Raw genomic sequence first — 26354 nt, 5'->3', positions numbered from 1 at the left:
GCCGATTATATGAAAATCTACTCCAAGATGGTGCCTTTGTGTGGTCTCTTCAGGGCTGTCTGGCTTGTTCATCAACTCCAACGTGTCTATGAGTGAGGTTACGCACATTGTATCTGAGGGCTGGTATATCGGGTTCAATATGAGCTTCTAGAACACAGCGAGTATGGTCATGACTTCAGGAAGACTGGCACACACTTGCTCTAATTCAATGTGGCCATTGTTCAGCCTACAGTTTGAAACCTGTTAAAAAAAAAAAAAGCTAGTTAAAAAATAAAATACGTAGATAAGTAAATAAATAAATAAAAGCTAGTTAAATGGGAAGGACTAGAATGCAGGGGCCCCGAGTTCTAGTTCTAATTCTCAAAATAACTGTGTGTTTGGCGCCTACCCCCACGAGTGAACCTCCACTGTTGTAACTCCTGTCCAGTGTCTCTCTCCCCTATGGGCAGGAGCTCCTTGAGGGCAGAGGCTGTGTCCCCAGTGCCTGCCACAGACCCAGCTACTCAGAAGGCTCTTAATACGTGGGTGCTGCCAATGACCAAAACACCAAATCAGAGCATCTACCCATAATCACAGAGGAATATATGTGGTTAGATGAGCATGAAGGAAAAGACGGAAGTCTACATCCCATGCTGTTAACATGGGAGCTGAGGGGAATGTGGATGGTGCAGGAGAGAGAGTGGGTGGAGAGAGGCAAGTAATAGAGGAAAAAAAATAAGGACATGGCACTAAAAAAGCCTCGATGTATAATACCATCCATTTTGTGAAAGTATGTGTATGTATGCATAAGTAAATTAGGGGAAAAAGGATGATGCTCATATGTTAAGTCGAAACAAGTTGCAGAGAATTTCGGTTAAAAACTATAAACAAAAACATCATATATCTGTGTATATGTGCCTGATTGGGTTTCAATGAGCATGAGGAAGGTTGTGTGTTGTAGGTGCTGTGAGGTACCACCTCACGGAGGCACTCACCCACCAGGTGCTGGGAGTGTGGGCAGCTCACAACTCACAGCTGGGTTCCTGTCCAGGAGCTGCTTTGCTCAACTGTGACAGCCAAAGACAGGTGGGGGCCAAAGGCCTGTCCCTCCTCAATGCAGGACAGCTCCAGAGCTCCCTCTGCTTCCTGTACTCCCCCACAAGAGTGTGCCCCAGTGACCCTTCAGTGCACATAATCTATTTCAGTCTGCTTCCCTGGAACTTGACTCATGACAGTGTGGAAAAATATAGGCTGGACTATTAAAATGTGACATCAAGGGGCTGAGGTTGGGGGGGGAATGATTAGCTTTTTCCATATGCATCTTCATATTGTTTTATATGGTACGTGAACATGTCACTTTTATAATTTTGAGGCTATCAAACAAAGACATTTAAACTATTGTAAATGAATATACATTACTTAAAAGAGTGAATGACTATGCTTATACCTAGCTAGAGAAATAGATAATAAAATAGCACATCGAAGGAATTGGTTTTTAATCGAGGAAATTGAAGGGGATTTTGCTAACATGTTTGATGACTTTTGACTTAATTGGCTAAAAAGAGATTGGGCCAGCTTTTCGAGGGTGAAGTCATCACCTCTTAGAGTGAGAAATAAAAGGATCAATGGGTAGAAGCAAAAAGTAGAGGGAGTTTTAATTCCCTGGAAGAAGAAAATCTCTAGTATCAGAGTTATATGCTGGAAAAATGGGCTGCAAATTTGGGCAGCCACTGTGCAAATTACACTGACCAGAGGAAGTGTAATTATTCTATTTGGTGAGCAGTCAGATTAGGACAGGAGGAGGGAAACACCTTACATTTATGTCACCATCAATGCTTCCCCTTCCTGGGCAAGTCTACCGATAAACACTCTCCTTCCCAGTGATGCAGCCTCAGAATCTTTCCCAACCCCATGCTCCAAGCAGCCACTACTGATACACTGGAGGGAGGATTCACCAGAGATGAAACCTATTTGCCCTTCCAGAACTGAATGATCTTTCTGTTTCTTCCAATTCTCAGGTTCCAGGGGGGGTCTTCCTTGGGAAGTTCAATTTATTCAGGAAGAACTTAGATGAGCAAGCCTACGCTGTAGCCAAAGCCTTGCTCTTTCCTCCTTCCAGAGCTAACTGATTTTTGCAAATACATATGAGATCCTTAAGGCTCAGTGTCCCCATGGGAGAAGGCTCCAAGGATTTGTGGGAAGCAAGCCCAAGAAGGCATAATCATCCTGTAATGGATGGTGTCGATGGTCCCTGGGAATTGTGCAAAGGGGAGCACTGGTCCAAGTTCTGCATGGGAGCCATGCTTAGACAGATTGGCAAACTGCTGACACAGACGCTCCCCACTCGCAGTAGATGCCACTGCTTTTGTAGGGGGTGGTTCTAGCCTGAGAGGATTGCCCTCTGCACCGCTGCATCCATTTCCTCAATGAGTATTTGGTGAACTTCTCTGTGCTGCATTGTGCATGGGACGAGAGCCAAAGTAGGGAGTGGGACAGAGAGTCCAGAGGGAGAACAGCACAGACGAGGAGGTTTACAATAAGTGGTGACTTTTATGACACGGGAATGTATGAGTGATGTGGACATTATGCACAGAAGAGGGGCCCCAGTTTAGGGGCAATGGGCGGCTTCCTGGAGGAAGTGCCGGACATCTGTCATCATCAGATCACTGAAGCATGTTATTATAGCCACCTGCAAAGATCTCAGAACAGTTTTGTCACCCAAAACACATTTCTGGATTTATAATCATTCTGTAGAGCTTTTTCCTTAAATACTTATGGCTTTATGGCAAAGCTATGAGAGTGAACGAAAGAAAAATTAATAAAATAAATAGAACTCTCTGGAGAGGAAACAAAATAACTTAATATACCAGTTTTCTTTGTTTTCAACAACCACGTGGTGTATCTCCAAGTTTACTGAAAAGGAGATATGGTGGCTGGGATGGAAAGGGAAACTGAGGGAAACTGAGGTTCCTTATTTTGAAGCCATCAACATCTTTCTTCCCTCCCTATTCCTGTTTCAGGTGGACGTATCATCACACCTGCGCAGAGACGTATCATCACAGACCTGCATCCAGGTCTCTTGGAGTTAGGATTGAAGAGCGTGTGGGAAAGAGAAGACATCGAAGACCCTGTCACTAAAGGTATTTCCTGTGAAACTTTTACCGTCCATCACAGAGATGGCCAGTTTGAGGCTTTCCCTTGTGACCACAGGGACTGAGGCTTCTTGTCACTGCAACAACAGCCTCAGGATAGCCTCCCTGAAATGAGGTGCTCAAGAGCATTAGCTCCCCTGGGCTTCATGCCATCTCGGCAAAAGCTGGGGAAACCGGGCACCAAGGGTTGGGCTTTTCATGAAATATTTCTGAAATGCATTTCATGATGTGGTCAGTAATAAGAGTGTATTACTGCTCTCAGTCCCTCCAAGAGACGAGGCTTGATTCCCAGCCCAACCGCGCCTGCACTGGGCCTGCAGGAATCGGTGCTAAATTATTCACCAGCCCGACTCAAATTTCTGGAGTTCCAAAACCTCTAATAAAGTATTATGAAAAAATATCCATCTCTTTATCTCTATCCATAACCATTTATATGGCTAGAGGAAAAACCTGTCGTTTTATTTCTTTTAATTTAAAAGCTTTCCTAATTCCTTTTCCACACCACATATATATGTCTAAAGAATTTTCAGGCTGAAATAATAACCTTCTGAAAAATGGTCCATGGGAGAAGGCTCTCAGGATTCAGAGTTGATGGGCACAGTGAAAATTGTGCTCCCTTAATAACTTTCCCTGACACTCAAATTTGACACACGGAATTCGGAACGTTTCAAATAGGTGTGGCCCTTTTTTATTGTACAAAGCAATGATAATAGACTCACCAGCCTTTTCTATTTGTTTATACGGTTGCTAAAATGTGTTCAGGAAAAACTCATTTCCAACCTCAGACTCATAATGCACTCATTATCTATCACAGCACTCTGCAGCAAGAGACAAGTCTATTCTGAAGCCCCAAGTTTGAATCAGCCCAGGCCACTCACAGCAACACCCTGCCTCACTTGGGGACATTGGCTACAAAGTATCCCAGGCTGTTTAAGACAACTTTGAGCCTAGAAACTCACAAGAGACTTTAGAGCATTAAGCTGGCTATCAGCCATTCACAATTTAGAGCAATTTGGTTAATTTGGTGCTTTTATGTGAACAGCTGGTTGAGATCAAGTTCTCTGCAACCAAGCAGAGCTGGAACGGGGTGGACCGTCTGGGCGGCAGCTAAGGGTAGCTGTCAGGACAGCGTCCCTGGAAATGTATTAAGATGAAGACATTTGTACTTACTAGCACTCTACTGAGAGAACATACTGTGTAGCTAAAAGAATATTTGACAAACCACTTGCATTACAAGATTAATATCCCCCCCACCCCTCACCCTGGCCAAAGAAACTTGTTCAAATAAACATGGTTGGTTTCTGAGCTGAGTTCTGAATGAGGTGGGTTCAACAGGGGTATGAGATCCAGGGTGCCCGTCATTGTCATCTTCTTCTAAACTGATGTTGAATAAATATTTAAAGAATGTTGGTTTAAATGTAAAACAACTCATCAGCCTGACAAGAGCACCCACCTATTTTCATCAGCTCTGAAATCTGAAGTTTCTGATGGAGGGAGTGGGGGGATGAAAGAGGGAGCCCAGGACCCTGCCAGCCAGAATGAGAGTCTGTGAGGGACCTGAGAAGCCAGTGTGCAGACACAGTGGGAGAGGGATGAGCCCTGAGGACAAGCATCTCATCTCATCTGGAGCTAGTCTTACTCCAGCAATGAGAACCCTGCCCTGGTCTGACCTGGGCAGACTGAATCAGAGAAGGCTCATGAAAAGCAAGGATGAGCCTAATGATTAAAGTAGGCCCTGGGGATTATCCTTATGATTTTGTTATTTATAATAAGAAATATATATTTGGTCTTCATCCAGTTTCCGGCACAGAGCTCCTAAAACCCTTGCTTAAAATGTCCTAAGTGGGCGCCTGGGTGGCTCAGTTGGTTAAGCGACTGCCTTCGGCTCAGGTCATGATCCTGGAGTCCCTGGATCGAGTCCCGCATCGGGCTCCCTGCTCGGCAGGGAGTCTGCTTCTCCCTCTGACCCTCCTCCCTCTCATGCTCTCTGTCTCTCATTCTCTCTCTCTCAAATAAATAAATAAAATCTTTAAAAAAAATAAAAAAATAAAAAAATGTCCTAAGTGATGATGATGTAGTTTTGAATGTAGGTAAGGTTCGGTGGGGTGAGGTCTGGAGCTGACAGCCAAGAAAGAATTCTTGAGACGTGTTTGGTGCAAAATGGTGGTTTTATTAAATCACGGGGACAGGACCCGTGGGCAGAAAGAGCTGCTGCACGGGGATTGTGGGGGGTGAATGACTATATACTTGGGAGTTGTGGGAGGTAAGGAAAGAGGAGGTTTTCAAAAGAACTTTCATATGCTTAAGAGGACGTACAAGATTCTGGAGGCCTTGCCATAGTCAAGTAAAGGTTGCTTTTCCCTCTAGTAAAGCATTAACATTAAGACAGTTGGGAGCTTCCCAGAGGAATGTGATACTCTGCCTATCTCAGGTCCTTGCCAATGAGCTGTAGTTTATAAGGAAATTTTATTTTATTTACATTCCCTTCTACCTTTGTTTCCTACATCACTATGGATGGGTGGGTGATGTTAGGGCTCCAGGAAATTGAGTCTATGGGTCTCTAGAAGTTAGGCTATTAATAAGAATGCTTTTTTCTTGTAAATCACTAAGATATTTGTAAACTGAGGGAGACTCCTCTCTTTCTGGACTGTGATCTCTATTAGTTAACCATTTGTTTTTCCCTTCCCTTAGCTTTAGGGCAGCCAGGAGTGCCTGAGGAATGTCACACATGTCCCACTTGGGAGTGTGTGTGTGTGTGTGCGTGTGTGATGGGGGTGTTGTGGGGTGTCAGCTTGTGCTTTGTCCTCAGCTTGGCTTCTGCTCCCTCATCAATAAGAGCTATAAAGGTGTCCTTATATTCATAACAAACCCCTTTCAACCACACCCAAGTTTATGTCAATGTGGGGACTTTGGGAATGCACCTAAGAATGGGGGCTGGAAACCAACATTGAGACTTGAGTGTTGGAACTTCAGTCCTCTGGGGAGGGGAGAGGGTTTGGAGATTGAGTTCAATAACCAATGGTTAATGATTTAACACATCATACCTGTGTAATGAAGCCTCCATAAACCCCAGAAGGACAGGGTTCAGAGAGCTTCCAGGGTGGGGAGCCAGAACGTTTCCACGTGCCACCATGCTGGGCCCCAAACTCCATAGAGGCAGAAGCTCCTTTGTTTAGGACCTCGCCCTGTGTATCTCTTCATCTGGCTGTTGATTTGTGTCCTTTAATATCCTTGGTAATAAACTGGCAATCTAGTGAGTAAACTGTTTTCCTGAGTTCTGTGAGCTGCTCTAGCAAATTAATTGAGCCCGAGGAGGGGGGCGTGGGGAACTGATTTAGAGCCAGTTGGAAGCACAGGTAAAGGGGACTTGCAATTGGCATCTGACGTGGGTCGGAGGCCTCAGCCTGGGGAATCTGATACTGTCTCCAGGTAAGCGGTGTCAGAACTGAGTTGAATTGTAGCACACACAGCTGGTATCAAAAAATTGCTTGGTGTGGGGGAAAAAAAACCCACACATTGGAATTGGTGTCAGAATCAGAATCATAATTCCAAAAATTCCAAACCACATCAGAGCTGTAAACACATCAGGCTTAAGCTCCATTTCAGGAGAGGGCTGACAAAAGGTTTTGGGACCAGGGATAGTCAAACCACTGCTGGATGTGAGGGGCCTACCTTGAAGCCAGTGAACAACTATCCAGGCAGGGGTGTTGGATCCTGCTGACCCTCCCAAGGGTGGAAACTCTCAGAAGTCACCAGGATGCAGTATTCAGAGGTAGTTCTCAGAAGCACCAGCTGCTCTGTTGATTAAATCTCAAAGCCACCTCCTGGCTCCGAGGCCAGTCCATCTTTCCCTGCCAAGACTTGTCACATGTGTACGATTGACCTCACAGGGGAGCATGGATTGTCCAGAGTAGCCCTCTCCCCCCATGTACTTACAAAGAGCTCTCCACTGGCATGGGTTGGTGTTAGAATTGCAGATGTCTCACCTGCAGGTCGCCTCATGGCTCCTTGGCAATTCAAACAGAGATGCGTTCACCAGGCTGATCTGAACAGCCTCACTTGGCCTGCTTCTATCCTACCTTCATTCCCCATGCATTTGAAAGCAGCTTATTTTAAAAGCTGATTAGATGAGCCTTTAATAACATTAGAATTTAAATGGCCCCAGATAGGCTTTCAGCCTCTTGCCAAATTGAGATGAATGTGATATTTGGGGAGCTGAGCTCCCAGCTTCATGGCTGCTCTGGACTGCAGACAGGTTTTGAAGCACGACTTCTCCCATGCCTTTCTGCAGCCTGAGACTGGGCTTGTGTGCATCTGTCAGGTCCCTTTTATCTCGAAAGGTCTGGGATCCTGTGTGTACATGTGTCTCCATGATCATGCATTATTAAGGAAAAGTCAGGTGGGGACAGGGGCACAGGACCAAGGTATAATCTGTGTGTGAAACTCTGTGGGGAAACTTCTCTCTGTGATCCCACACCCTCCGATAACTTTCAGTTCCAGGCAACAAACCTTGATTGAAAAGCTACTATTTAGTTATTTAATTCAGTATTACTATTGCTAATACCTGACTTTGGTGGGGAATAATATAAAATGGTCAGAATGTTTCATCTTGGTTAATATGGTCAGCTCCCTCTGTAACACTTACAGGTGGCTTTAAGGCCAGGAAGGGGACACATACTTAGGAAGCCATCTAGGTGTGACTGCCTCACAATGTAATACTCTTCTGTACACTTTAGAAAAAGTCAAAAATGGAATGGGGCGGGAGGTAGGGTGGGAACCCAACCAAAGGTGAATATAAACAGATAGTTCAAAGTTGAGGTCATGTTTTCTCTCCACATCTTGCAGTTTACATGGGAAAGGTGTACTCATATTGGGTGTTTGCCTCTCCCTGTGCTAAGCCTGGGACCACGCAGAAAGAGCATTGCTTGGTTTTGCTCCTCTTCTCAGAATGCCCCTGCAAGGTCATCCTCCCCAACTTGCTGTATTTACCTTGTCTCTCTGGAGAGGAAGTGTCCCTCCTCCTTCTAAGGCTCACTCCTCCTCTGAGCTCTCAGTCCCTTCCCTGTCACCTCCTCCAGGGCTGACACCCAGCCATTACCCCTTTTCTCACTCACATCTCCTCTCACTTTCTGTCAGTTCCTCCCCTTCTGCTTACGAACAAACCTTGGTTTCCATTAAAACGAGCAAACAAAAACAGCTTTCCCTTGATTTTGTGACTCTCTCCTCTTATCCCAAATTCAGTGGAGGAATAGTCTAGATTCACTTCTCACTATATAGCCACTCTTTGATCCATGCATAACAGTGCATCCCACCCACCCAAACAACAGATTCAACTTAATTCTGCAAGCGTGCATGGAGTATATACTATGTGCCGGGTGCAGTCTGGATCCTGACCGCAAGGAGGATGCTCTTACACGGCAGGCAAGCCTGCCTGTTCCTCCCCAAATTACAGAACAAAGGGCAAGTGAGCTGATGGGGTCACGCACTGTAGAGAAGCAGAATGGGAATCATCAGCCCTGTCTTCGGGGCAGGGGGCAGCAAGGAACGTGTTATAAGAGTTCTCCAGACAAATGGAGAACCCAGGAAGGGAGAATAGAAAGGACGGGAGGCAATCCAGGTAGAAGGAGCAGCGTGGCCAAGGTCACTGAAGTCACCAAGGCAGCACAATGTGTAGACGGCACTATGTACATGACGAGACGAGGGGTATGGAGACCATGGAAGATGACAGTTAGTCTTCAAGAGTAAGATCCCAAGAAACTTCAACTCTTTCTTGCAGACAGTGGAGAAGTCCAAGCCAGGGAAGGACATGATCAGATTGCCTTTTATAAAGACCCCTGGGAAGTATCGATTAGAGGGGGAGCTCCGTTAAGAAGCTGCTCTCATCATCCAGATAAGAGGTGATAGAGGGCTGAGCTAAGAGGGGCCGGGGGGCAGGGCACCTGGGTGGCTCAGTCTTTAAGCGTCTGCCTTCAGCTCAGGTCATGATCCCAGGGTCCTGGGATCGAGCCCCATATTGGGCTCCCTGCTCAGCGGGAAGCCTGCTTCTCTCTCTCCCACTCCCTCTGCTTGTGTTCCCTCTCTTGCTGTGTCTCTCTCTGTCAAATAAATAAATAAATTTTTTTTTTAAAAAAAAGAGGGGCCTGGGGGTGAGGAGAAGGGGTGCTAACACAATCTCCCCTGTCCCGCATGTATCTCATTTTGGGTCCACCTGTGCAGAAGTTCTCTTCCTGCTCTAAACCCAGAGTGTCTGCGATGCCTTTCTTCTTGTACTTCTTGTATTATAGTCATTTGTGTATTTCTCTGGTTTTCCTTATCAAATTGTATTTTTGTCTCTCCTTCCTCAAATTACAGCACCTTGCTCATAATAAGAGCTGAAGAAAAGGTTATTTAGTTGAATTGAATTTTCAAGAGCTTCAAACCATGAATAATTGAGGAATCAGCCATGTATAAGTGCTTATCATTTACATAATTGTGTAAACAAGCTGATAAGAATTTTTTTCTCCATTATTTTTATTATCCCAGAATGCCCCACTGTCTTCTTAGTTCTCTAGACTTTAAGGAAGTAGTAAACAAGTATTCTGTAACACACATAAGTGGCAGAGGCTCTGCCTGGTTCTCACCTCCCCAGGCAAGGAAAGCGGTCTTAAGCAAGGAAGAGATGATGGCATTGATTGAAAATGAAATCCATGTATAAATATTGAGAAATATGCTGTCTGAAGAGACAGAGAATTGCGGAGCACACTGCATGATGGGACCCGTGGGCCAAGTCCCGAAGGTCAATGTGCAGATACAAATTGATTAAGCTAAGTACTTACTGAAATTGCTTTCCAGCACACTGATGAGAATTGATCATAAGCAGGACCCATATTTACAGTGAAAATGCTTATGTAAAGTTACCCTTTGGTATGTCACCAAAGCAAATTTAAATTGTCCAGATTGGGGCGCCTGGGTGGTTCAGTCATTAAGCATCTGCCTTTGGCTCAGGTCATGATCCCCGGGTCCTGGGATCGAGCCCCACGTCGGGCTCCCTGCTCAGCAGGAAGCCTGCTTCTCCCTCTCCCACTCCCCCTGCTTGTGTTCCCTCTCTTGCTGTGTCTCTCTCTGTCAAATAAATTTTTTTAAAAATCTTAAAAAAAAATCATAAATAAATTGTCCGGATTTTTTTTCCCCAAGTGAAAGTACCTGCAGTGTAGTTAACGAATGTGTTATAAGGAGTTCAGAAGCACTTACAGTTTCATGATTGAGTATCTTGACGTGTGGGGCTGATCAGCCCCCTGAGCAGCTTTATGGTGGTATCTTTTTATAACCTGAGGTTGGCCTCCCTCTCCTTCTCTTCAATTCCAAACCAAAGGACCCTGATGGGCCAGGAGTCAGTCCTACCTGATGTGGTACCCGAGCGACCACTCTTAAACACAACCCCCAGCTCCTAGAAACCGGGAGGCAGAAATCTCCTCCCCTGGACCGCATCCGGCATGCTTAAGCAGTGCTGTGAGTGCCACTAGCCACAAGCGCTTGAGCAGCAGGGAAGAGAAGGAAAGTGAGAAGGTGGTCAGAAGGAAAGACAAGGCAGAGATGGGGGAAAATGAGAGCAGGGTGCAGAAGGCCCAGTTAGCGAGCCTTTACTGAGTAATTTTTATGTGTCAAATACAAAAGTAATGAGCCATGGGCCACACAAAAGCAGTACATATCATGCTCCCTGAACCCAAGGAGCTTAGGATTTAGTCAAGAGGGCAATTCTATACCCAGAAAGTAAATAATATACCAGTGCATGACAATATAATGATGTACTAAAGTATATCTATCTATCTATCTATCTATCTATCTATCTATCTATCTACCTATCTATCATCTATCTATATACAGTGATGTACTAATACCACACCCCGGTGTTGGCTGTGCTATTACTGAAAACTGAAATAGAGTGAGTGTCATGGGTTCCGGGAGGTGGAGATGAACAGAGAAGACATCCTGGCAGAGGTCACGGGCATCGAGCCGAGCCTGGAAAGGAGAGGTGGTACAAAGCCAGCAAGACAAAAGGAACATGACAACTCAGACTTAAGGAAAACAGTAAGAATAAAAGGAGAGGAAGACAGAGAACTGGAGAAGGAAAAAGTTGCTGATGATGGTGAAGTTAGAAGGGCCTCACATCTTTCGGGCACCTGTGCCAACCCTTGGATTGCCTTGGCCAAAGACCAACAATTTAGAGGCAGAAAATACTTTTGTGGTCCCAGTAATCTCTGTAGACTTGGACTAGTGCCAGCCAGTTTTTGTTGTCTATGCAATCACAAAGTGAAGCATATTTTTCCTCATGTTTGCTCAGGAGGAATGTTGTTTACACTGAAAGCCTCACACACTTCAGACTGATCTTTGACAACTGAATTCTCTTACTACTAACAATTGAGTGTTAAGAACCCACAGAAACTCCATAACAGATGAGATGGCTTCATTAGCTGAAGGTTCCAGTGGCCTCTGAGAAATGGAGAGATTGGTAAATTAAGGATAATTTATTAGATGCATTTCAAGTGGGTTTTATAAAGACAGTGGGACATTGCCCACAAAATATATTTTGATTGGCACAGGGAAATTTCCCTGCCCCCACAATTACTCCCGCACCCCACCCTCACTCCCTTTCAAATTTTAAGAAAATAAAATTAAACAAAATACCTGGTTCTGCCGCACTGTCTGAAATTCTGCCATTTGAGTCACATTCTTGCTGAGGTGTTGCCTCTCCCAGATGTCTCTTTTGAAAGGCAGGTGTCCCCAGAGAGACCTGTTTATCCATGCTAGAATGCTCATGATTTTATTACATGATTTTCTGTCTAAAGGCCACTGGAAGAGGAAAATGCTTAGAAGAGGAGGGAAAAAATGATGGTTTTTTAGAACATAGGGGTCTGCTAGGGATGGCAGGATTGAGGAGGGTATCCAGTGCAAGTGATGGATGGTCTGGATAGCTAAAGAGCAGAAGGAGGGGTAGAAAATAGAACCAGAAGAGGGGAGGGGAAGGAGAGAGGGAGAGAGAGAGAGAGAGAATGAATCATGATGTAACAAAGCTGGAATCAAACTTTGTCTCCTCTGTAGTATGGCCTGGAGCAGCCCTGACTGGTGGGATAGATATCTCCCACATCAAACCTGGGCATATTCAGGTGCCACCCGTGAACTCAGCATTGCCTAAGAGAGCAGAAAGAGGAGGGACAAGGACAAGACCAGCAGCGGGGGGCCACTTGGGAGGCTTTGCCAGGTATAGGATAGATGTATTCGTCTGCAGCTAAGTCAAGTCCAGCCAAAGCAAAACTACAGTGCATCTTTCATGAGGTGCAAAGAAGAAATGCCTAGAGCTCACCCCAGTGCAGGACAATGGTGGCCATGGGCCAAGGGAGTGCCACGATTCCCAGCTGAGTCAGCAGATGACAATAAGCTGGGAAATGATTTAAGAACTTCGGTGATGAAACTGCAAGAACTATGATAATCTGATACCAGAAACACACACCCACCAAATGTTCAGTCTAGGACTTTAGAGTTTAGTCTAGTCCAACGCTCATCTTCTAGCTTAGGGAAGGGGAGCCCAAGAAGAATTGACATTTGTTGAGTGCTTTCTATCTGCTAAGTGCTGTTTCAATTGCTTTTTATGTATCAACTCCTCCCAACAACCAATAAAAATCAGTATTGTTATTACCTCCATTCTACAGGGAAGGAAACTGAGGTAGAGAAAAACTGAACAATGTGCCCCCAGTCAAATGACCTAGTGAGTGGCAGAGCCGGGATTTGAACCCAGGCAGTGTGAGTCCAGAAGTCCTCCACATAAGCTATGCCCTGAAAGATTTGTCTGAGAGCACAGTCAGACACCAGCAAGGAAAAGCTGCCTCTTGTAATGTGAAGCCTGACACAGTGAGGTAAGAGTGTAAGAATCACTTGTGCCACAGTGATGGCCAGTCTGGGATAGGCTACAACCCACCTGGTGATTCCTTGTGGGAGCTGAAGCCCATTCTGGAAGGGAAGCAAGCCATGGTGGTAAGTTGGCTATCTCTCCATCAAAGAGAGGTAATGGATTTGTAATGGAGCCACTGCAATTGAAGCTATGATAATTATTGAGAGAATCGCCCAGAAATGGAGTGGTAGATGTCTCTTTCCTCGAAGAGGAGGAGCTTGAAGCAATGAAATTGTAAAGAGAGTATTGATGAGGTTTTTTTTTTTTTTAAATTTATTTTTTATTTTTATTTATTTATTTGACAGAGAGAGACACAGCGAGAGAGGGAACACAAGCGGGGGAGTGGGAGAGGGAGAAGCAGGTTTCCCGCCGGGTGGGGAGCCTGATGTGGGGCTCGATCCCAGGACCCTGAGATCATGACCTGAGCCGAAGGCAGACGCTTAACGACTGAGCCACCCAGGCGCCCCTGATGAGGTTTTGATAGTGATCAATGCCACAGCAATAGGCTGTGAGGGTGAAGATAAGGGAAGGGTGGTGATCCATCTAGTCACTCAAACACACTTCCTAAATGCTGACTTGGGCCAGCTGCTTAGTGCATTGGAAAGGGAACAAGGTCTAGTCCACCATGAGCTTACCATCGGATGGATAAAAGAGAGTGATGGTAAACAGCTCGCCTCCCGGGACACATACACACTGAAATATGAGAAATACATGTATGCATCACCAGTTATATGAATAGGGCCTCAAACTGCTTTGAGGAAGAAATTGGTAGTTAGGATTCTCAGAGTCAGGGAGACAACCAAACAGAGAGCCATGCAGATGAGATGTCAGCATCTTCGGATGAGGATTATCACTGCCTGGTTTTCATGCAGTGAGACATAAGGATGGAGTGGTGAGTTGTAAATAGGTGACAATGGCCATAGAAAGGTCGCCTTGGTGAGTGGCAGATCTTTTGTAGTCACCTTGATCATGGGCAGTTTGATAAAGGAGAAGGGGGGGAATCTAACACTAATGGAGATGTTGAGTACATGTTGAGTGTGGAACAGGGATGCCTGTAGCTTTATCAAAGCCGAGCAGGGTCTTGTTTCATAGAGGGGTGGATAAAGATGCTGAAATTGTTATAGGAACAATTATGACTGTAACCGAGGTAATGATGAAGATAATGGACCTGTAATGAAAAGCCGGTGGCCATAAAGGGGAAGGTGAGGGCAACTGGAATGTGGAGGGGCTGATAAGTGAGGTAATGGTGGTGATACCAAACCTAATGGACTTATAATGTAGATGACGTGAAAGGTAATGGAGTTATAATGAGGTGATGCCTACAGAGTGGGGTGGAGGAAGATGATCACCTTAATGGAAGCGGGAGGGACTGTGTGATACAGGTGAGAATGGTATGCAGAGCATGCGTCACAATGGCCGCAGCTGTGGGTGACTGGGAATGTAATGAACAGCTGCACCCAAACTTCTCATTACAGCAGGAGTTCTAATGGACCCTGGAATAAGATAATTATGTTAATGGAAAAGATGATGACCTCTGTGAAAACCAGGAGCTTTGTGATGGTATTTAGAAGTACCTATTTAGTGGGAGAGATGAGAGGAGAAATGGGAGTAGGATGGAGGGTGGACCGGTGTGGACATATTTGTATATTCCAGGGATGACTTTCCTGAGGGCTGTTCACTAGAGTCATCCCTGTGGGTTACTTGGCTTAGTGCAGCTGCTCCTGCTTGTACAAGGCATTTGTCATGCATGAAGCAAGTCTGAGATGAACAGACATGGCGCGGCAACAATTCAAGCTTACAATCTAAATTTTGTTCTTAAATTAGGCATGACAACACACTAGCTCAGATATAGTACTTCTGTGAGCAGATATGTAAACAAAATGTCTGGGAAATGCATGAGTTGCAGCAGAAATAAATGTATACAGAGGATTATTTATTTTTTTATATTTTTTAAACCATTAGTGCCTCTTCCAAATAAAGAAGTGGGAACTTAATCCTCCATGGTTCTCTGATTATCTTCTAAGAGCTTTAGATTGGAAAAGTGTTTGTGGCAGCTTGTGCTCCTGGCCTGGCCAGGAAGACCCTGATGTGGGCTCTGCAAAGGGATCTGGGGAATTGACATTCACAAGTGTCCCCATTGCTGCTGTATTTCTGCATCAAGCAACCTAGAGATGTATGCAGAGTATAGACCATAGACCCAAGAACAAACAGATGATCCCAGACCCACATCAGGCATCCAGGAAACACAGAAAAATGTATAGCCTATAAGGGGAACAGAGACAGCCAAATAGACTCATTGTCTGTATACAAGGAATTCCTGAGCATGGAACACAGGTGTTCTCTCCCTCCATCCTGTACCTAGATGCCACCCCTCAGACCAACTATATCCAAACCACTGGAAAAGCTTCTACAAAAAATGCAGATTCCTAGGTCCCACCTCGTGGACAGTCTGATTCTGTTGATTAGGAGCATGGCCTGTGAATCTATATTTTCAACCCCCCTGCCCCGGAAATGTTCCCATGTACTCTAGTGTGAGAACTACTGTCTAAGTGTCAACCTGTGGCTCTTATAAGGAGCATGTTAGGCAAGAGGTGTGGAAAGCACATTTCATAGGCGTAAGCCAAACCAACCTTTTGAGTAGATTTGTCCTACCAGTGGGAGTTGAGCACCACTCAGAAGCTTCTCGTTCTCAGTAGAAAATTACCTTCCATCTGCCTGCCCCTCCACTGCACATGGAGTGTACCTTTCCCTCGATGAAGACTAGCACAATTGACTGAAGCAGTCTCCCAGCAAGGGACTCCAGAATGCCACTATGGCAATAGGCAGCACTGGGCAACTGGACCCTACTTCCTCTAGAATAGAAGGAATGAAGCAGTGTAGGAACTGAAATACGTGTGTGTATGTGTGATGGGGTGCCTGGGTGGCTCGGTTGGGTAAGGGTCTGATGACTCTTGGTTTCAGCTCAGGTCATGATCTCAGGGTCGTGAGATCCAGCCCCAAATCAGGCTCCACCCTGGGTGTGCAGCCTGCTTAGGATTCTCTCTCTCCCTCTACCCCTCCCCCCCCGCACCACTCATGCATGTGCTCGCTCTCTCACTCTCTCTCAAATAAAAAAGAAGAAAGAAAGAAAGAAAGAAAAAGAAAGAAAGAAAGAAGATGGGTACAAATACCAAACAATTCAGTTACAAAGAAAATGTATTCTTTCAACTGCTGAACAAAATGATAGAATATTTCTCAGTACCCTGTGTCTTAATTCTTCCTGCCCCTTCAACTTGAACTCTTAAAGAGACCATCAATGTCCTGAAAGATTGCAGTACAAAGTCACTGTCATGGTCTTCTTTTCTTTGGAAGAAAAACTTAGGTCCATTAGCACCAGCTTGCCCAGATCTGTCTCAGGGACGGAGACCCAGAGCATTTACTCATGTTCCCTTAGAGGAATCATGAAGTTCAAGCCCTACTTGATCCACTTGGGACTGATTAATAAGCAATCAGAGTGAGGCTGTGATGGAAAGTGAGTTCATGGGCACAGTGTAGGCCTCCTCCTCAGCTGGTCACTTCTCCCACTCTCCCTGGTCACCACCCTTTTGAGAAAATGCACCCCACAGTCCTTTCAGAACTATGCCTCATGTTCCTGGGGATGCTGACCCACCACTTGAGAAATGCCACCTTCCTCCCGAGCCATGTTGTCATTTGTTAGCTGCTAATCATTCATTAACCTCCCAGATACCTCCTGGAAGCCAGGACCTCACCTTCATTTGCAAAGGTGGTTCACTGGGTCCCCCTCTAATAAAATTACAACTTCAGGAAACATATCATTTGTATCAAATACAACCCCATGGCTTCCTCTTATGTTAATCATTTCAGGCAGGTGCTATTAGGTAATTCAATCACTGGGCTACAGAAAGCAGCCACTGAATTAATGAGGAATGAACTCAAATTCTGAATAGGAGATTTTCTGTATAAATGGCTCTGAATGAAAAACCAGGAGCCAAGCCTATAATCACAGCAGATGACAACAATACAAAATTGCATGTTAAACACAGTCCCCACTTCCATCTATTCTCAGTCCACAAACTCTTTTGGAGCCAAAAGAACATATTGCAACTGCCACCAGCAACCTTCCACATTTGCCGCTTTTCTAATATTTCCTTAACGCTTTTTCAGGTGAACGGAATAAATTCTGTAGTTCTCATCCCAATTTAAAATAAGCCTTAGTTTATCCCCAACCCTACACTTTCATTCAAAAGAGCATCTTTGTCCACAGCCCCATTCAGACTTGAAACTTCTCTGGCCTCCCATCTGGCTTGCCTGCATCCGGCCTCCCTCCCCTCTGGGATGCTCTCCCCACAGCCACCAGGATGATCTTCCCCAAACTCAGATCTCACCACTTTGCATCCCTGCTTAACACCCTCCCTTCACTTTCACTGTCCTCATAGTTTTAGCGTGTCACACGAAACTCCTGGTGACAGGACACCAGCTTGTCTTTCTAGCTCTTCTCTGGTCTGTTGCCCTTACAGGAATACATCCTGAATTCCAGCCACGCCCAGACTCTTGACATCTCTGCACCTTCTGTGCTCTTTCAGAGTGCCACATGTTTCTTCCCCTGGAGTGCCTATGCCAACCTAATTCTCATCTTTTAAAATTCCTCTTGAATGATGCCTACCCTGATCCCCTCAGTACCTGCATTCCTCCACTGAGCCAGGTGCCCTTTCTCCATGCTTTCTTAGCACCCGAAGGCAGAGCTCAATTCCTGAACCTAGCACTCAATACTATAACACCTGGAGCATCAGTTTCTCTCTTCAACTGAACTGCCATCAACCTGAGAATAAGACTCTATAGTGTTTAACCTGGTATTTTCAATGCTGGGCATATGGTTGATACATCATAAATATTTGATGAATGAATGAACCAGTAATAGAATAAATGAAATCATGGTTGAATAAATGAATGAACCCAATGACATGGTTTATGCCAATTCTAGCAGCCCCCCTTCCATTTCCCAACTCTGGGCAGCAGCATTTGAAAAGTTTACTTTCATACTCTGAAATTTGGTCAGGGAAGACCTGGTACAGAATGAGTGAATTTCCCTATAGCTCATTATGTCACCACCACGTCTTCATCCTCCCACTCTTTAGTAAATATCTGACAAACTAGACTCTGCAGCAGGGACAGGATGCTCCCCTGTGGCTGGTAACCACTGATGGGACAAACCGCATGGTGACCCTGTCATCTTCCTGGGGCCCAGGCTTCCAGCTCCACAGGAAATCTCCCCAGCTCTGCACACGGCATTTGGTTCTCACAGACTGTGGTCGCCTGGCATTTATCATGCTGTGCTTCATCAGAGATTTAATCAGGTTTGAGTTTTTAACAACGTGCTCGTCATGCTCACTTAACTTAAAATCAAGCCTGTTCGGGCAGTAGTTGGTCCTATTCATCCAGTCTGGTAGTTTTGGCATTTAAAACTCTAGAATATTTCATCAAGGAGCACAGTACATTTTTACAAAGAACCCCTTACACGCAAACCTCGCAGACTGGCTCCCTGGTTGAAACATTCCAGCCTTACGGATCATACTGCAATGAAAGAAGTATTTGTATCATAATTTCCTATTGATGCTGTAACAAATGACCACAAACTTAGTGTCTTAAAGCAATACATGTTATTATCTTAGAGTTCTGTAGGTCAGAAGTCTGACATAGGTCTCACGGGGCTAAAATCAAGATGAGGGCAGGGCTGCATTCTGTTTACAGGTTCTAGGGAAGAACCCATTTTCTCACCTTCTCCACCTTCTGGAGGCCACCCACATTCCTTGTTTTGTGCCCCCTTCCTCCAGTTGCAAAGCCCGCAGTGGCTGATGGAGTCCTTCTCGTGTCTTATAGCTCTAGCCTCCTCTTCTGTCTCCCTCTTCCACTTCTAAGGACCCTTGTGATCATATTGGACCCATATGGGTAATCCAGAATAATCTCTCCATTTTAAGGCCAGCGAATTAGCAACCTTCACTCCATCTGCAATCTGAACTTCCCTTTGCCATGTAATGAAACATAGTCACAGGTTCCAGGGATTAAGTCATAGACATCTTTGGGGGGTTATTATACAGCCTGCCATACTTGTGTGTCTCTGGACCTCTGGAAGGCATCCTTTGCATGACCCTGTGCGTCCAGCATGGACTTCCCATCAACAGCATAGGTGCCACCTGAAAGCTTGATAAAAAAACAAACTTACAGACCCCACCCCAGACCTTCAGAATCAAAATCTACATTTTTCGCCAACTCCCAGGGGATTGGGTGTCTGCATAGTGAGTACGAGAAGCACCACTCTAGAAGCTCCCTGCCTGACGGAGGAAAGAGCTGGCACTTGGTGTTGGACAGACAGTGGTATTATCTGAGAACATGTTAAAATGGACAGATCTTGAGGAGCTCAATCAACAGACACCCCCTCCCCCTTCCCCTTCTCTGTAAGAGCTCTGAGCAAATAGAGACATAAGACAAAGAAGTGGGTCAGGTGGGACCAAGATAATATCTTGATCAGCTGATACCTGGTAAGGTAGCTTTACTGCAGATATAACATTGACCCAAAGAGGAGAACTCTGCACCAGGCTGGGGATGGTTTCCCCAAATGCAGCACCCTACCAGAAGGGACAGACCCTTCATAGGAGGATTTCAGGCAATGACCAGTGCATCTGGGAGCACATGCTGTCTGCAGGCAGGCCAGCTCACAAGAGGAAGAGGCTGGACTACAAATGCCCAGTTTCTCTTTCCAAACTCAGCAACCAGATAGGTCAGTAGTGAGTAAGAGGATAATAAGACAGAACTGTTACAGCTAATAGAGCTGCCTCCACATGGAAGGAAACATCCGAAGAGAGAATCAGCATTTCCCCTAATAAATAGTGTCTATGTCACAGGGTCATTGTGAGGAAAGTGATACAAGTGTGTGGTGGCACTTGGTACATCACAGTTCAACACCAAGGACTTTTGGGTTATCCAACGGTACTAAAACCTGGCAACCCATTAGAATAACCTAATGACTTTGTTACAAACTGTGAATTCCTGGAACCCCACTCTAGGGGATTCGGACTCAGCAGGTCTGGGGTGATGGGGCTTGGGAATCAAACAGCCCTGAAATCCTGATCACACACAAGTAAGAAAACAGCTTATATTATGGTCCCTTCAGTCATTTAGACAGAACTTTACCTCAACCAGAGAGAATGAGTATAGACAAGATTCTTTTGGTTGCAAGCTACAGAAACCAAGTTGAGCTGGTTTACCCAAAAGAGGGAATGTGTTGCAGGACACATGGTGTCTTACAGAGTGCAAGGGCCAAAAGCATGTGTGGGGAAGGGACTGGCCCCAGGAACTAGGTGCGTTTGGGAAGCCAGCAGTGCTCTCTCTCTGTCTTTCGTGTCTGCTTCTCTCTATGACCAATGTCATCTTCTCTCTGTGGTGTCGTGGGTGTGGTGAGCAGAAGATCCACTACACACCTCTTGAAGGTGCTTTGTTTCTAGACACTACAGACAGATGAGCTCTCCTTTAGTTCCAATTCTGAATTCCCAGGACAGAGAATCTGATTGATCCAAGTCAGGTCAGCTATCCCCACCAGGTTCAGGGCCTTGAGGTCATAGGACCCATCCCTCCATCTTTATGGGGCTATGTTGGAGGGAGGGCAATTCTTGGAGAAAAGAAATTATTGCAAACTTAGTGGATACTCAGTAGAATATCTATTAGAAGCTGCTGTCTCATGTCTATATTTTGAAAATTGCTTTCCCCCAATAATAAAAAAATTTTAAAAGGAAAACCTTGTAACTTTGAGTGTCCAACAAAATTTTTTAAAGATTTCTAATTTATACTTAGAATCAATCTCACTAAAATATCAGTTCTAGTGAAATCTTTAAGATTATGCCTACTTACACTTGAAATAGAGATCTCAACTTCTTTGGAGAGGATGCTCTTACTTCTAAGTGGGTTCACTTTCCCAGATCATTCAGGGCCCTTCTACAAGCTTCTTCCTGGTGTGAAGAGGGTTCTTTTCCATGAAGACATTTTCTAAGAGTGACTGCCAAATCCACATGCTGTAATTATTTTTTATGAATGTGTCCACCTACAAGACAATAGGTTCTTTCAAGGTCAAGATCTCACTGATCCTATATCTACAGTGCTTATTATAGTAGCTAGCTTTAGAGTGGCTATTCAATATGGGTTTATTGACTTTAGGGATGAATGAGTTATTGTCCCTTAAAAAGTGATAGAGGGTGGAGCAAGATGGTGGAGGAGTAGGAGACCTGGATTTCGTCTCCTCTCAGGAATTCAGCTGGATAGGAATCAAACCATTCTGAACACCTACAAACTCAACAGGAGATCGAAGAAAAGAAGAGCAACAACTCTCTGAACAGAAAAGCGACCACTTTCTGGAAGGTAGGACGTGCGGAGAAGTGAATCCGAGGCGATATTCGGGAGGATAGACGGCGGGGGAGGGGCCTCCGTCGGCGGCTTCTGGCAAGCGATAGAACCAGGGAGCACAAAATCGGAACTTTTAGAAGTCTGCTCCGTTGAGGGACGTCACTCCAGTGGCTAAGTGGGGGGTGGAACCCTCGTAGGACAGTGTGGTCTCAGGACCCTCGGGGTCACAGAAAGACCGGGGGTGCCTGAGTGCGGCAGAGCTCCCAGGTATTGGAGCAGGGAAGCTGGCTGCAGAGACGGAGCCGAGGCGCAGGCTCTCAGCGCGGGGTTGCCATAGACCGTGATCCGCGGCACAGTCGGGCCACTGCTCCTCCAGCAGGGACCCAACAAGCGGCAGATCCGGGGAGACTCACTTCCTCCCCCGGGAGGAGCAGCGCGGGAGCGCACCGCAGGGATCAGCTGGGTTTGGAGACTCCACACTGGGTCGGGTGCCAGAGATAGAAACGCGTGGTCACAGGCCGGGTGAGCACGGAGTATGGCCGGAGACCGGGGAGACGGGAGTGACTGACGGCTTTTCTCTGGGGGCGCACTGAGGAGCGGGCCCGAGTTCTCAGCTCCTCCGGGGCGGAGATTGGGAGGCCGCCATTTTCACTCTCCACCTCCAAAGCTGCATGGAAAGCTTGCAGGGAACAAAAGCTCCCGAGAGCAAACCCGAGCAAATTATTTAGCCCGGGCAGGCAAGGGCGGGGCAATTCCACCTCCGGCAAAGACATTTGGGAACCACGGCAACAAGCCCCTCCCCCAGAAGATCAGCGAGAACAGCCAGCCAAGACCAAGTTTACCGATCAATGAGAAGGGCAGAACTCCAGTGCTAGGGGAATACAGCACATAGAATTCATGGCTTTTTTTTATCATGATTCTTTAGTCTTTCAAAGTTAATTATTTTTTTTAACTGTCTTTTTTTCTTTTTTCCTTTTTTCTTTTTTTTTGAATTTTTCTTTTTCCCTTTTTCAACCAACATCTTATCAATCCCTTTTTTAAAAAAAAAACATTTTTATTTTTCATTTTTAAAGTCATATTCTATCCCTTCATAGTAGTTACCCGTATTTTTGGCATATATATATATAAGTTGTTCTCTCTTTAAAATTTTGAGATAGTTTCTTCTAACAGATCAAATATACTCTAAATCTCTAGTGTATGGTTTTTTCTACTCCCCTGCCTGATCACATTCTCTCCCTTTTTTTTCTTTCTTTCTTTTTTTTTTTAAATCTTCTTCTTTCTTTTTTCAACAACTTATCAATTCCTTTTATAAAATTTTTATAATTTCCATCTTTACAGTCATATTCCATCCCTTCATCATATCAACCCTTATTTTTGTACATATATAAGTTTTTCTTTCTTTAAAATTTTGGGAGGCACTTCTTTTAACAGACCAAAATACACCCAAAATCTAGTTTGTGGCACTGATCTATAAACCAGCCTGATCATATTTGATCACATTCTGTTTTTGTTTTGTTCTGTTCTGTTTTTGTTTATTTTTATCTTTATCTTTTTCTTTTTCTTTTTTCTCTCTTTCCCTTTCTTTTCCCACTGCTTCAGGTCTTTTCTGATTTGTTTAGAGTATATTTTCTGGGGACGTTGTTACCCTGCTAGCATTTTGTTCTCTCATTAATCTATTCTCCTCTGCACAAAATGACAAGACGGAAAAAAACACCTCAACAAAAAGAACAAGAGGTAGTACCGACTGCCAGGGACCTACTCAATATGGACATTAGTACGATGTCAGATCTAGAGTTCAGAATCATCACTTTAAAGATACTAGCTGGGCTTGAAAAAAGCATGGAAGTTATTAGAGAAACCCTTTCTGGAGAAGTAAAAGAACTAAAATCTAACCAAGTAGAAATCAAAAAGGCTATTAATGAGGTGCAATCAAATATGGGGGCGCTAACTGCTAGGATAAATGAGGCAGAAGAGAGAATCAGTGATATAGAAGACCAAAGGATGGAAAATAAAGAAGCTGAGAAAAAGAGAGATAAACAACTACTAGATCACGAGCGCAGAATTCGAGAGATAAACGATACCATAAGACGAAACAACATTAGAATAATTGGGATCCCAGAAGAAGAAGAAAGAGAGAGAGGGGCAGAAGGTATAATGGAGTAAATTATAGCAGAGAACTTCCCTAATTTGGGGAAGGAAACAGGCATCAAAATCCAGGAAGCACAGAGAACCCCTCTCAAAATCCATAAAAATAGGTCAACACCCTGACATCTAATAGTAAAACTTATGAGTCTCAGAGACAAAGAGAAAATCCTGAAAGCAGCTCAGGAGAAGAGATGTGTAACCTACAGTGGTAGAAACATTAGATTGGCAACAGACCTATCCACAGAGACCTGGCAGGCCAGAAAGGACTGGCAGGACATATTCAGAGCACTAAAGGAGAAAAATATGCAGCCAAGAATACTATATCCAGCTAGGCTGTCACTGAAAATAGAAGGAGAGATAAAATCTTCCAGGACAAACAAAAACTAAAGGAATTTGCAAACACAAAACCAGCCCTACAAGAAATCTTGAAAGGGGTCCTCTAAGCAAAGAGAGAGCCTAAAAGCAACATAGACCAGAAAGGAACACAGACAATATACAGTAACAGTCACCTGACAGGCAATACAATGGCACTAAATTCCTATCTTTCAATAGTTACCCTGAATGTAAATGGGCTAAATGCCCCAATCAAAAGACACAGGCTATCAGATTGGATTAAAAAACAAGACCTATCGATATGCTGTCTGCAAGAGACTCATTTTAGACCCAAAGACACCCCCAGATTGAAAGTGAGGGGGTGGAAAACCATTTACCATGCTAATGGACACCAAAAGAAAGCTCGGGTGGCAATCCTTCTATCAGACAAATTAGATTTTAAACCAAAGACTGTAATAAGAGATGAGGAAGGACACTATATCCTACTTAAAGGGTCTATCCGACAAGAAGATCTAACGATTGTAAATATCTATGCCCCTAACATGGGAGCAGCCAATTATATAAGGCAATTAATAACAAAAGCAAAGAAACACATCGACAACAATACAATAATAGTGGGGGACTTTAACACCCCCCTCACTGAAATGGACAGATCGTCTAAGCAAAAGATCAACAAGGAAATAAAGACTTTAAATGACACACTGGACCAAACGGACTTCACAGACATATTCAGAACATTCCATCCCAAAGCAATGGAATACACATTCTTCTCTAGTGCCCATGGAACATTCTCCAGAATAGATCACATCCTAGGTCATAAATCAGGTCTCAACCGGTACCAGAAGATTGGGATCATCCCCTGCCTATTTTCAGACCACAATGCTTTGAAACTAGAACTCAATCACAAGAGGAAAGTCGGAAAGAACTCAAATACATGGAGGCTAAAGAGCATTCTACTGAAGAATGAATGGGTCAACCAGGAAATTAAAGAAGAATTAAAAAAATTCATGGAAACCAATGAAAATGAAAACACAACTATTCAAAATCTTTGGGATGCAGCAAAGGCAGTCCTAAGAGGAAAGTATATAGCAATACAAGTCTTTCTCAAGAAACAAGAAAGGTCTCAAGTACACAAACTAACCCTACACCTAAAGGAGCTGGAGAAAGAACAGCAAATACAGCCTAAACCCAGCAGGAGAAGAGAAATAATAAAGATCAGAGCAGAAATCAATGAAATAGAAACTAAAAGAACAGTAGAACAGATCAACGAAACAAGGAGCTGGTTCTTTGAAAGAATTAACAAGATTGATAAACCCCTGGCCAGACTTATCAAAAAGAAAAGAGAAATGACCCAAATCAACAAAATCAGGAATGAAAGAGGATAGATCACAACCAACACCAAAGAAATACAAACAATTATAAGAACATATTATGCGCAACTCTATGCCAGCAAATTAGATAACCTGGAAGAAATGGATGCATTCCTAGAGATGTATCAACTACCAAAACTGAACCAGGAAGAAATAGAAAACCTGAACAGACCTATAACCACTAAGGAAATTGAAGCAGTCATCAAAAATCTCCCAAAACACAAAAGCCCAGGGCCAGATGGCTTCCCAGGGGAATTCTACCAAACATTTCAAGAAGAATTAATACCTATCCTTCTGAAACTGTTCCAAAAAATAGAAATGGAAGGAAAACTTCCAAACTCATTTTATGAGGCCAGCATTACCTTGATCCCAAAACCAGACAAAGACCCCATCAAAAAGGAGAATTACAGACCAATATCCCTGATGAACATGGATGCAAAAATTCTCACCAAAATACTAGCCAATAGGATCCAACAGTACATTAAAAGGATTATTCACCACGACCAAGTCGGATTTATCCCTGGGCTGCAAGGTTGGTTCAACATCCGCAAATCAATCAACGTGATACAATACATTAACAAAAGAAAGAACAAGAATCATATGATCCTCTCAATAGATGCAGAAAAAGCATTTGACAAAGTACAGCATCCTTTCTTGATCAAAACTCTTCAGAGTATAGGGATAGAGGGTACATACCTCAATATCATAAAAGCCATCTATGAAAAACCTACAGCGAATATCATTCTCAATGGGGAAAAACTGAGAGCTTTCCCCCTAAGGTCAGGAACGCGGCAGGGATGTCCACTATCACCACTGCTATTCAACATAGTATTGGAAGTCCTAGCCACAGCAATCAGACAACAAAAAGAAATCAAAGGCATCCAAATTGGCAAAGAAGAAGTCAAACTCTCACTCTTTGCAGATGATATGATACTTTATGTGGAAAATCCCAAAGACTCCACCCCAAAACTGCTAGAACTCATACAGGAATTCAGTAAAGTGGCAGGATATAAAATCAATGCACAGAAGTCAGTGGCATTCCTATACACCAACAACAAG

The 26354-nt window shown here is 44.3% G+C and overlaps 1 protein-coding gene across 2 annotated transcripts in view; it reads left to right on the top strand.

The window, feature by feature from the left end:
* The window catches only part of TNR (tenascin R), a 419528-nt gene that overhangs the window by 206437 nt on the left and 186737 nt on the right, over positions 1-26354 (top strand). For both annotated transcript variants that reach the window (XM_032393363.1, XM_032393362.1), the window contains exon 2: positions 3000-3119. The gene's annotated coding sequence lies outside the window, so the exon portion shown is untranslated. The remainder of the gene's footprint in view (positions 1-2999; positions 3120-26354) is intronic.

Source organism: Phoca vitulina, unplaced genomic scaffold, assembly GCF_004348235.1.
Source record: "Phoca vitulina isolate PV1807 unplaced genomic scaffold, GSC_HSeal_1.0 scaffold73, whole genome shotgun sequence".
Classification (NCBI taxonomy): Eukaryota; Metazoa; Chordata; class Mammalia; order Carnivora; family Phocidae; genus Phoca; species Phoca vitulina.
Note: the sequence above shows the minus strand (reverse complement) of the source record. Positions and strands in the feature narration are given on the sequence as shown.